Genomic DNA, 11,216 nt, shown 5'->3' with positions numbered 1-11,216 from the left:
TTAAAACTACTTCTTCAATGAAAGAAATTTTGCAGGAGAAAAAGGGGGAAAACATACAAAGGAGCAAGCAGAGAAGCTGAAGACTAAAGAAACTGAAACACAGATCGAGAAGGAAAGGAGTGAGAAGTCTTCAATTTGTTAATGACAATGTAGAAACAGCAAAGGACAAGCAAAAGGAAAAAACGCGAAGATAAGAAAAATGAATATTGTTGCATTTATTGCAAAGAAACGTGCGCAGATCCGCCAAGCGAAGCCTGGATCAGCGTTACAATGTAATTTGTGAGCACATGACCATGGCTTTCTGTGCAAGTTCTGCGATGAATACTTTATTCGAATAATAATAATTTAAATAATGAATAATAAAAAATAATAATAAATAATGTTCGAATAATGAATAATTTGTTCGAGATTACAGCGTTCGCGTAAAGGTTCAGTAAAGGTTCTATTTTCTTGTTAAAAGTGCGTTTTCCTTGAATATTTTATCACAATTAATTATCGTAACTTATAAATGAATGGTTAAACTTTAATTATAACTAATAAACAAACTCATTTTCGAATTCTTGCCTAGATGTTCGCAATTACCCCGCTCTCCCTCACGCGTCGATTTACGAGTGAAACGAGTGATTATGCGGAATTTAGAGAAATTGAAACAAAGTTTGTTTAATTGGCACACGTGTAATGAAGCTAGCGTTCCGGCAGCAACCTGCCGCGAACCCCGTGCGAATTCCGCGCGAATTCCGCGCAAATTCCGTGTGAATCTTCGGGGCTGTTCGCGAATTCACAGCGAATCTTCGCGAGTTCTTTTCGAATAACGCTGTAACCAAGAAAGCCGTGGCGAGATGCTCCGCGAAACACGAGCAAAGCGATTTTTGTATTTCAATTTGCCCGTCTGGCCGTGCAAGAGTGCACCTTCTAAAGAGACTGGACTCGAGAGAGCCGGCTCTCTCTCTCTCTCTCTCTCCTCTCCGCGCTTACGGTCGTTCTGTTTCGCGTGGCGAAGATCACAGTGTTCACAGAAGGCATCTAATTGCCAACCTCTCGCATCTCGCGCTCCCCCATAAACTTAACGACCGCCTTAACGGTTGGCCCTGCCGGTATGCTAAAGAGCATTTCTTCGGCTATTTCACGAAGTACCCTGTTAAAGACTCCGATGGGCCGTTGCAACGTTTGAACGCCGCAAAAGACCGCGTTCTACGCGGGGACGCGCCTCCGTTTCGGCTGTCTCAAATCGTAAAATCGCGAAATTAATACGTAACGGGCTCATTAACGGATCGAACGCGTGGTAGCCGGTGCCGGTTTCCTCGAAAGTATAACGCGTTACGAGCCACCGGCGCGGTCGTTTCCCCGGCACTTGTCCCTCGAAAACCGGAAGGACTCTTCTTGCGTACGAGGACGCCGACCGCATGCCCGGACGGCGACGCTCGGACGTTATTTTTGCATCCGTTTGCATGATTCTGATTCGAGTGATCGAGAAAAAAGTGTTGGGGGCACCCCAGAGAAAGAGAGAAAAAGAGAAAAAGAGAAAAAGAGAGAGAGAGAGAGAGAGAGAGAGAGAAAGAGAGAGGGTGCGGACGGCGGAGGGTCCGTGATTGGTGGGACATTAGTGTAATGAGAGTCCTGAGTCAAGGGGTAAAACGTGGTAGCAGCTACCGCGCGGCGTGTATCCGCCATGATTAGAGCCTCGGCTGCATTTTCGCCGATATCGTGAGTCCGCGAAATCGCTCCTGCAATTTTAATCCAGTCCCGAGAGACTCTTCCTCCGTTCCACGGCGAAAAGGGGGAAACGAGGAAAAGGAATGCCGGCGAAACCGTCGGGTCGTGCAGCAATTCACCGGGCTGGCGCAAGTTCAGAATCGTTGGACGCGATTTATAATTTATAACTCGATCGTATCTGCTTGTTCCACTCGTGAATATTCAGCGGCCCGGCGGTCTCCTCCGACATTTTCCACTCGACGTTGCCCGCGATTTTCCCCGGCCGCGCGCTCCACGCAAAACCGTCGGCGGAGTTTCCCATGCGGACCCGTTCGCCACGGATGCGCGGACAGCTGCCTGCGAACAGGCGCCCAGGACTGGCCCAGGACTCGGGCCCAGCCACTGGCCCAAGCCAGCCGAGCAGCACAGCAACCCGCGCGCTCTCGGTTCCCGCGATCTCTTTTATCGCGGACAATATTACTAAAACAAACGATGGTTACGCGCGGCGACGCGATCGCCGGGATACGACGGCGGCCCCGTCGTCGGCCGTGCCGCGACGAGTTCGGCGACGGCGGAGAAGATAAGCGTTGCAAGTTTCGCAACAACGTTACCACGCCGTCCGAGATTGTATCCAGACGCAAGAGCCGATGTTAAAGCTGCAGAGTTACCCTCTAATCATAACTGCGAGGCTGACTGTAGTCCGGATGCGAGGAAGCACGTGTTGCGGCGGTTCCGCCAGCAGGTCGGCCAGGCCCTCGTTCATGGACATTACGTATTCAGTGGCCAGCGCCATTTTGCCTCGACCATTTTTGCCGATCAAATCTTAATTGTTGGCTGGCGGCTGTCTAAGGAGGCGTGGCCACTGGTTGGTTCAGTTTCTGCCACGCGATGCACGAACGCATTGGTTTTCTTCTTCTTCTTCTTCTTCTTCTTCTTCTTCTTCTTTCCTCTTTCTTATTCTTCGTCTTCTACTACCACTGCCGGCTCTGCTCGTCCGCTTCTTTTTCTCCGGGTTTGTGCGCGGAGCACGATGCGTCGCGACTTTCGAGTTGTTTTTCACCGGGCGATGTTCACCGGTTCGGTTAAACTATGCAACGTATACGCCAATCAGCTTCGCCCGGAGGAAGCCACGCGAAATGGAAAAAAAAATATCGACGGCCCGAGATCCACCGCGCGAAATTGGCCGACGCGTAGGTCGATCGGATCGCGAGAAACGTCGGGGGACAACGGACGGCTGCGCGCCGACGTGCGGTCGACGGTCGCGAGGAGCGTACTCCGAAAGCGGACGAGCGGAAGCACCGGATTTCTGGATTATAAATTCGAGCGCCGTATCATTAGACGCGGTGTGTTAATTTCAATCAAATTGGGTAGCTGAACAGCGGCCATTAGGAGGCGTTGAAAGGAAGAATGATCTTTTTGTATCCCGGCAATTAATTTTAATCGATGTCTACGCTGTATTCGCGCGGCAACATTGTGTGTATGTGTGCGTATGCGTGTGCGTGTGTGTGTGCGTCCGCCGTCCGTGCAGACGCCGATTAAAAAGCCGACGGCGATCCCACTATAAAAATGTATCAATTCGAGGCAGCACGCGTGTCGGACGAACGGCGCGCACAATTATCGGCAAATTAACATGGCGCGCGGGAACGACGCAATCGGATCGGTACACGGCCGTGCGGAGCACATTGCTGCTAACCTTCTTGCCATAATGACACGTATTACTCTGATTGGCAACAATTGGTAACAATTGACGGGCGGAACCGAGCCGCGGCGGTTCCGCTACTTTGCCCGCGTTGTTTACGACCAGAACTCCGAAACGTTACACCTTAATTGCTCGGCTACATGCTCCAGGAATTATCAAGGCTTCTTTACGTCCCTACGCAATTAGTTATTAGAGAGACTTACCTATAGCCTATCTCGACACGGTGTTACAATCTGGTTCATCCTGAATGCATGTAATTTCAGGCTTTCTTTCGCGAACGACGAGAAGGAGAGCCCTGGGCTCGCGTTCGTTAACGCGAGGAGGTTCGGGACACCGTTTCGAGAGCTTCCTTCTTCTTCTTCATCTTCTTCTTCATCATCTTGTTGTTGTTGTTGTTCTTCTTCTTCTTCTTCTTCTTCGCTGAAAAGATGCTGGAACTTCCGACGCGCCGCGCCGGTTCGCTCGTAAGATTTTCCGCGGTAATTTTCCAACGAGCATGCTCGCTGGTTCGCCCGCGAATGCATACGCAAAAGGAGGAAGCCGCGGCTCGCCTAAACCTAAACGATGCACCAACGACCGAGAAAAGAGAGACCGCGGCGCGCCGCGATCCTATGATTCTTCATTTGCCTCGTAAAAGCACGAACCAGCGCAGCGGATGCAACGAAGAAACAGCATCGCGTTTTATGGGCCCGTAATGCAGCCGATGGACCGTAGCCGGAGGTATATCGAACTTGTCGGGAAGTTATTACAACATCGTTACGTTCTAACAGTTCCTCCCTGGGCCTCACCCTTGCTCCATCCCCCTTGTTCTCTGCGTGCAGGCGCGTCGCAGCCGAAATCGTACGCCACGTGTCCGAAAATGTTTCGACTCGTGAAAATGTTGATTCAGGGGATAATTCGGGGGAAATGAATTCGAGGGGTGTATATTGTCAATGTATTTGCATTTATTACGTATTAACCGTTCGCACTCGAGTGGCGACTCGAAGGCGGCATTAAAGATTGTTGTATTACGTTTCAAAATTATTGTAAATGTCGTTGAGATGTGATCTATACATGCCAAAATGTCAAAAAGACAAGTGAAATAAATTATAAAATTGCTATAAATTAATTTAACACATTAAGGGCCGAATATTAACTCGAAAACGTTTCAAAATCATTGTAAATGTCGTTGATATGTGATCTATACATGTCAAAATGTCAAAAAGGCAAGTGAAATAAATTATAAAGCTGCTATAAATTAATTTAACACATTAAGGGCCGAATATTAACTCGAAAAATTCACACAATGTCAAAGTCATTTAATTAATGACACCGAAACTAGAAAGTGAAAATTTATCATAGGAATTATTGATTCAGCTATTTTGTATATATTGTGCTTGTATATATTGTAAATGTCGTTGAGATGTGATCTATACATGCCAAAATGTTAAAAAGGCAAGTGAAATAAATTATAAAGCTGCTATAAATTAATTTAACACATTAAGGACCGAATATTAACTCGAAAAATTCACACAATGTCAAAGTCATTTAATTAATGACACCGAAACTGGAAAGTGAAAATTCATCATAGGAAATATTGGTTCAGCTATTTTGTATTCTAAAAATCCTAGTAACATTCAGTTTGTACGGTATATTACAATAAAAATGAATTTCAAGAACCTAGTTAAAAATTAGTGTCAACCATACGTGACTAATGCTGCACTGAACGCATTAACTTGAATTATCTTAACGATAAATTCGCAATGAGGAAAATCTGGCTTACACCACTACGATTTTAATCCACGCAAATTTGTTTAAATTTGAAAACCTGTTGAAAGTGTAACTGTTGCGGGAGTCACAAGATTCAATTTCATATGTATAAAATGCACTAGGTTGTATACAATGAATATACTATATCTCAGGAAAACTAATTTGGATTTCGAATTATTTAAAATGGCCCCTACTACAAAGGGTTAATAGTATTAATCGACAGTTAGATGTAAGATAGGTTCAATCAAGAGATGCTGGTCCAAATTCAGCTTTTCTCTTTCAGGAAACCATATTTGCTATTTTTTTGGAGAAGTATGCTACACTACCATCCAAATGATGAAATGTATAAAATACATTAGGCTATATAAAATGGAATTATTATAGATCTGAAAAGCTGTTTTCGATGTTCATTTGAAATAGCTCCAACTGTAAAGGGTTAACACAGAAATAGATGAACATAAGTATAAACAAAAATGGACAATTTGGGAAACGGAGCCTGGGAAACAATTATTCGAGCCTTCAGCTCGTTTTTATAGTTATTGGCGATTGCAGTTAACTATAAAACGAGCCGCAAGATTCAAATAATCGTATCTCCTCTTCTCAAATTGTCCATTTTTGTTCCCAAGCTGAGGGTCAATTGGGGAAAATTTTTTGTATTGGGATTCAGTATGGAAAACGATTCATAATCGTGCATCTGAAAAATATTGTTTAATAAGTTGCTCGAATCGAATCTTAGTATTTTGTAGGGTTCCCTTGGTTACGTTGTACCTCGCGCAATCTATTTGGCATCGATCTTACCAGTTTCTCGGTAAGACTGGATTCAATTTCACCCTATTCCTCTATTAACGTTTCTTTCGAATCGTTTTCATTTTTGACGCCATGTTTCCGATTTTTAATTTCTAGTTCGTGTCAAATATGTTCAGTTACGTTCGAATCCGGCAAACAACGTCGTTATAAAATTTAAAACAATCTAAAATCAGTCATTTTTCGTCATTCTTTCTCAAATCTTCGTTCAACGTATTAATATAATCGTATTCATTTATATTTCCTTCAATAAATTCTAAATTACAATAAAAACAAGTCTTTATAAACTGTCCATCTGATTCACTGATTCTCTGTTATTCAACGTACCTAAGCTATACATTGTTTTCGTCATTGTAAAAATGGGTACACATATATGTATAAAGAATATGCATTAAATTCAATTCAATTCAATTTAATTTAATTTAATTTAATTTAATTTAATTTAATTTAATTTAATTTATGTTTTTTATATATGTATACGGGTAAACGCCCATTGTTTTAATTAAATTGAAATTAAATTAAATTAAATTGAAATTGAATTGAAATTGAATTTTAATTTAATTAAATTTAATTAAATTAACATTAAGTTAACATTAAATTAAGATATTAGATTAATAATGCCTTCGAGACCGTATCTCGATTTAAACTCGTGCAATCCGTGGAGATTCCATACAGGCGCTTCTATCGGCGGCGATATCGCTCGTAAAATTTTTTCCGCTGCTTTCCCTCGCTTCTAAATCGAATAAAACGAGCCGCGGCGGCGGCTGCGGCGCGGCGCGGCGATACGCGAACGGAAATATCGGATTAAATGTTAATTAGCATTTCGCTGGGTTTGCGTTTCTAATTCGAAACGCGATGCAAGTAGGGATATCAATTAGCGTCGATGCCGATTAAGTCATCTTTTACGGTGATTGCGGTGCACGCATCCTAGCCAGACAACACGTGAACAAAAATTTTATTGCGCCGGCTAATTGGCCCACACTCGATAGTTTCGATGTTATTCCCTCGTAAAGGCCCCGGGGGGCCCGCGAGTTTCTCATTAAACAATCATTCCTACATTTATTATCCGCCGATGGAAACTCCGCTCTTATTTCCCGAACCCTGTTATTCGGTGCTCTATTTACGATCCATCATCCTCTATTTTTTCTAGCAGTAAAGCCGCTCGATGGATTCGAAAGCACGGCAACGGAACGACCGGGCGAAATGTTACGGTGTACAATCGCCGCTAAGTAAACGAGGTGGTCCCGGGAGGTGTGTATTATTTGAACAAAGACTCGATGTGGTTTCTTTGTTGGTCTTGCTTCCTGCGCCGGGCTACCGCCGCCTTCGTCGCTCTCGCCGACTCGTTCTACTCGCTCCGAACTTTTTTCTGCCGGCGCGCCCCGATAAGAACTTTCACCGCGGCTCTGCCTGCCCGCGCTTCTAATCTCGGCGATCGCATTGTCGCGCAACGATCACCGGAATCGATATACTGCCGAGAGAAGTTAACGAGACTGCTACTCGGAGGCGATCGCGATCGCGATCGCGCGGCCATCGGCCCGCGAATAAATCTTCGCAGCGGAGACCGGCGCGCCGGAATTAGTAACGTAATCCCTCGATTCAACATACATCTAATCTGCCGAAATCCCTATAATTCGGGGATCGTTAATATGCTTTCCGGCGAAATTGTCGGCCGATAAAAAATCCGGGCCGGGAAGCGGGGGCCGTGGTTCGCCGCGCTAGCAAGATGCTCCGGTGCACCAGTGACGTCAGCGGGTTTGCGGTCTCCAAATTACAATATCACGAAAACGACCGTGCCGAGAGACGATGCTCGGCCAAGAACTATAGGACCGGCATGGCGAGAGCGGGGCGGCGGGGGGGACGCGTCCTTTCCGCCGGCCGTGCGCTCCTCGAATAATAGCCGGCTGATTATATGCATTATATGGGCCGAGATTGATACGGTTCGTAATAAAATAATTGAAATAATCACACGCCACAAGGACGACTTCACGTTAGAAATCTATTGACCGAGCGAAACCGCAGTTAACGCGGTACAAGCAGCCGAAAATTCTTCTCCGAATTGTCGGAGCGTCGCAAACCCTTCCACGCGCAGCTCCTCGCAAAAGGACCAGCGAAATTTCGGTTTTCGGGGCCCGATGTCGCCGCGCCCTTTTCTGCCCCGATCTCACAATCTCACGGCGCCACCGGGCCGGACACCGGGGATAGGGGATGGGCAATCATCTTTTTTCTTTCATTCTGCAGCAATCTTAATATTATCCTCCGAATTATGGCCCTCCGGTGATCCACGCGCGTTCCCATCGGACGCCAACGCCGCGCGGTCGTGTCTTTTTCCCGAAAATATCGTTTAAAAAATAAAGATATCGCGCGTGGTCGCTGTGCCGTAGACACGAAATTTCACGAAGGCTCGCGCTTTGAAATATCTTAACAGAAGCGCCGAATGTCAAAAGTTCTCGCGACGTCGGGGTCGTTTGATTGACGACTGACAGTTCGTTCGAAAATATTACGATAAAAATGAATTTCGAAGCCTAGTTAAAAATTAGCGTCACCCATGCGTGACCGACGCGGTACTCGATCTTTTAACGCTAGATTTACGAAACCCGACAAGATGACGGGTCACTAATTTTTTTAATTTACGATTATTCATATCGTAAAGATGCATTTGTAACTTATACAGGGTGTCCCAGGTTTTAATGTTCAAACTTTGTCAGTATATTCTATGGCACAAAGCCAGAAAAAAGTGTTATGTAAACATAGGTCATATAGAGCTTTATTAAGAAGTTCAGAATAGGAATAGTAAACAACTAAAGAAAAAAGAAAAAAGAAAAAAAAATCTTCGATCGATGTCAATCATGTATTGTCAACAACGGTTATTGATACACTTCGAAATGTATTAATAAACACAGCTTACATAAACACACGGCATGTGCAGATCTATTCAAGCCAATGCTCGCAGTAACATCAAGTTGATTACTATTCTTATTCTGAATTTTTGTTATAACTTCTTAATAAAGCTCTATATGACCTATGTTTACATAACATTTTTTCCTTACTTTGTGCCATAGAATACACTAATAAAGTTTGAACATTAAAACTTGGGACACTCTGTATATTGGATTTATATGTTACTTACGGCAAATGTTGCAATAACTCTTGTCAAAAATCAGAATAAATGACTTATTGTTACTTTTATAAACTAATATAAAACAGCTCCGTAAATCTAGCGTTAAAAACGTTTAATGTATCAAGCTATATATTTTATTGAAAGAAACCATCTGCGGATTGTTTTGCCATTAAGATATGCCATGCAGATGAACTTTGCACGTATGCAAAATATTTTAGAATTAATGAGTCTTGTGCTTCCCCCTCTTTAATATGCCTTAAATCGTTGCCATATTATAATTGCCAACTATTAATTAGAGATCCCTGTTTCACGTGAATTTAAATAAGCGTGCAATTAACAGTTCCGAACTTTAACCCATGTAATTTTTAATACACGGGTGTATATTTTTATATTATACGTGCATTCCTACCACACGCTTCTTTTTCGTGACAATATTTTTCTAGCCCAAAATGGCAGCATTGCGTTTATTTAGACCATTCTCCACTTTTATTATAATGTATGCTTGGATAAAGAAATTTATTCGAGCATTTTCTATAAAAGAATTATTGATAATTTCGGTAACTTTAAAACGGTTATATTTTGATCGATTCGGTAGGTTTAATGTTAAGGTTATTTTATAAGATAATTTTATGTTCTAATTATATAATTATATAATGCTTATATCGGTAGCGTCTGATTATCAATTTTAAACTTCGCAATTTTAACAACATATAGCAATTCGGCAACCCCAAAAACACGAGAATGGGGATTTTCATGAAAGTCGTACAAAGTTATAAATTATAGCGAATTTTTAGAGAGAAAGATACCATAGTGTGGGTCGTCGAGTTAGACATCAACGATCCTCCATAAATTTCCGAAGAGAACAGTTTTCTTTCGATGAAAATTATGGCTCGCGACTCGCGCCTGTTTTTTATTTCTCGGTGCTGCGACACGATTCCATCGCCGCAGCGGCGTCGACGGCGGCACGCTTTTTCTGAAAGTGTTTCAAATTTGTTTGGCGGGAATGTGCGTGTTTATGGTTTCCGCGAAAGCATTGCAATCAGCCCTCTCTGATGACCCCTTTTTCGACGAGAAATTAAAGCCAGCGTTTCATTTTATAAAGCTGTTCCCGGAATTACGATGGATTTGTCTGCGGACGATCGCTTAGAAAAGATACAATCATTGAAATGAACTAGAGGCTCATTTTACGGAGATTACAGAGCCACGGGTACCGACCGGCCGATCGAAACAATTAAAAGAAAAACTGGTTTCGCGGCGCGGCCGATCGGCCATCGATTATCGCGCTTTCCGACCCGTTTGCCGCTACAATTTTTCAGCCGCAAAACCGGGGGTTGAAAACATGTATGATGTCGGTTCTGGTTCTCGAAACGATTATGAAGAATTGACAAGGTTTCGTAACAGTTGTAAAGCGTATCTAGGAGAAATTTTTAAGTATACTTCTTTATTGAAGCATATATTATAATATAAAGCATACAAAGCTTAAATAAATCCAGTCTTGGCACTGTTATAAATACATTTTTTTATAAAATATTTTTAGGAGAAATATTTATGTACACTTCTTTATTGAAGCATATATTATAATATAAAGCATACAAAGCTTAAATAAATCCAGTCTTGGCACTGTTATAAATACATTTTTTTATAAAATATTTTTAGGAGAAATATTTATGTACACTTCTTTATTGAAGCATATATTATAATATAAAGCATACAAAGTTTAAATAAATCCAGTCCTGGCAGTTATAAATACATTTTTTTATAAAATATTTTTAGGAGAAATATTTATGTACACTTCTTCATTGAAGCAAATATTATAATATAAAGCATACAAAGCTTAAATAAATCCAGTCTTGGCACTGTTATAAATACATTTTTTTATAAAATATGTTTAGGAGAAATATTTATGTACACTTCTTCATTGAAGCAAATATTATAATATAAAGCATATATACAAAGCTTAAATAAATCCAGTCTTGGCACTGTTATAAATACATTTTTTTATTAAAATATTTTTAGGAGAAATATTTATGTACACTTCTTTATTGAAGCAAAAAACATGTATGATATCGGTTCTGGTTCTTGAAACGATTATGAAGAATTGACAAGGTTTCGTAACAGTTGTGAAGCGTATCGGTTTCAATCTTGATTCTT

Source organism: Megalopta genalis, chromosome 4 (genome assembly GCF_051020955.1).
Source record: "Megalopta genalis isolate 19385.01 chromosome 4, iyMegGena1_principal, whole genome shotgun sequence".
Lineage (NCBI taxonomy): Eukaryota > Metazoa > Arthropoda > Insecta > Hymenoptera > Halictidae > Megalopta > Megalopta genalis.
The sequence above is the reverse complement of the archived record's forward strand: the minus strand, read 5'-3'. Positions refer to the sequence as shown.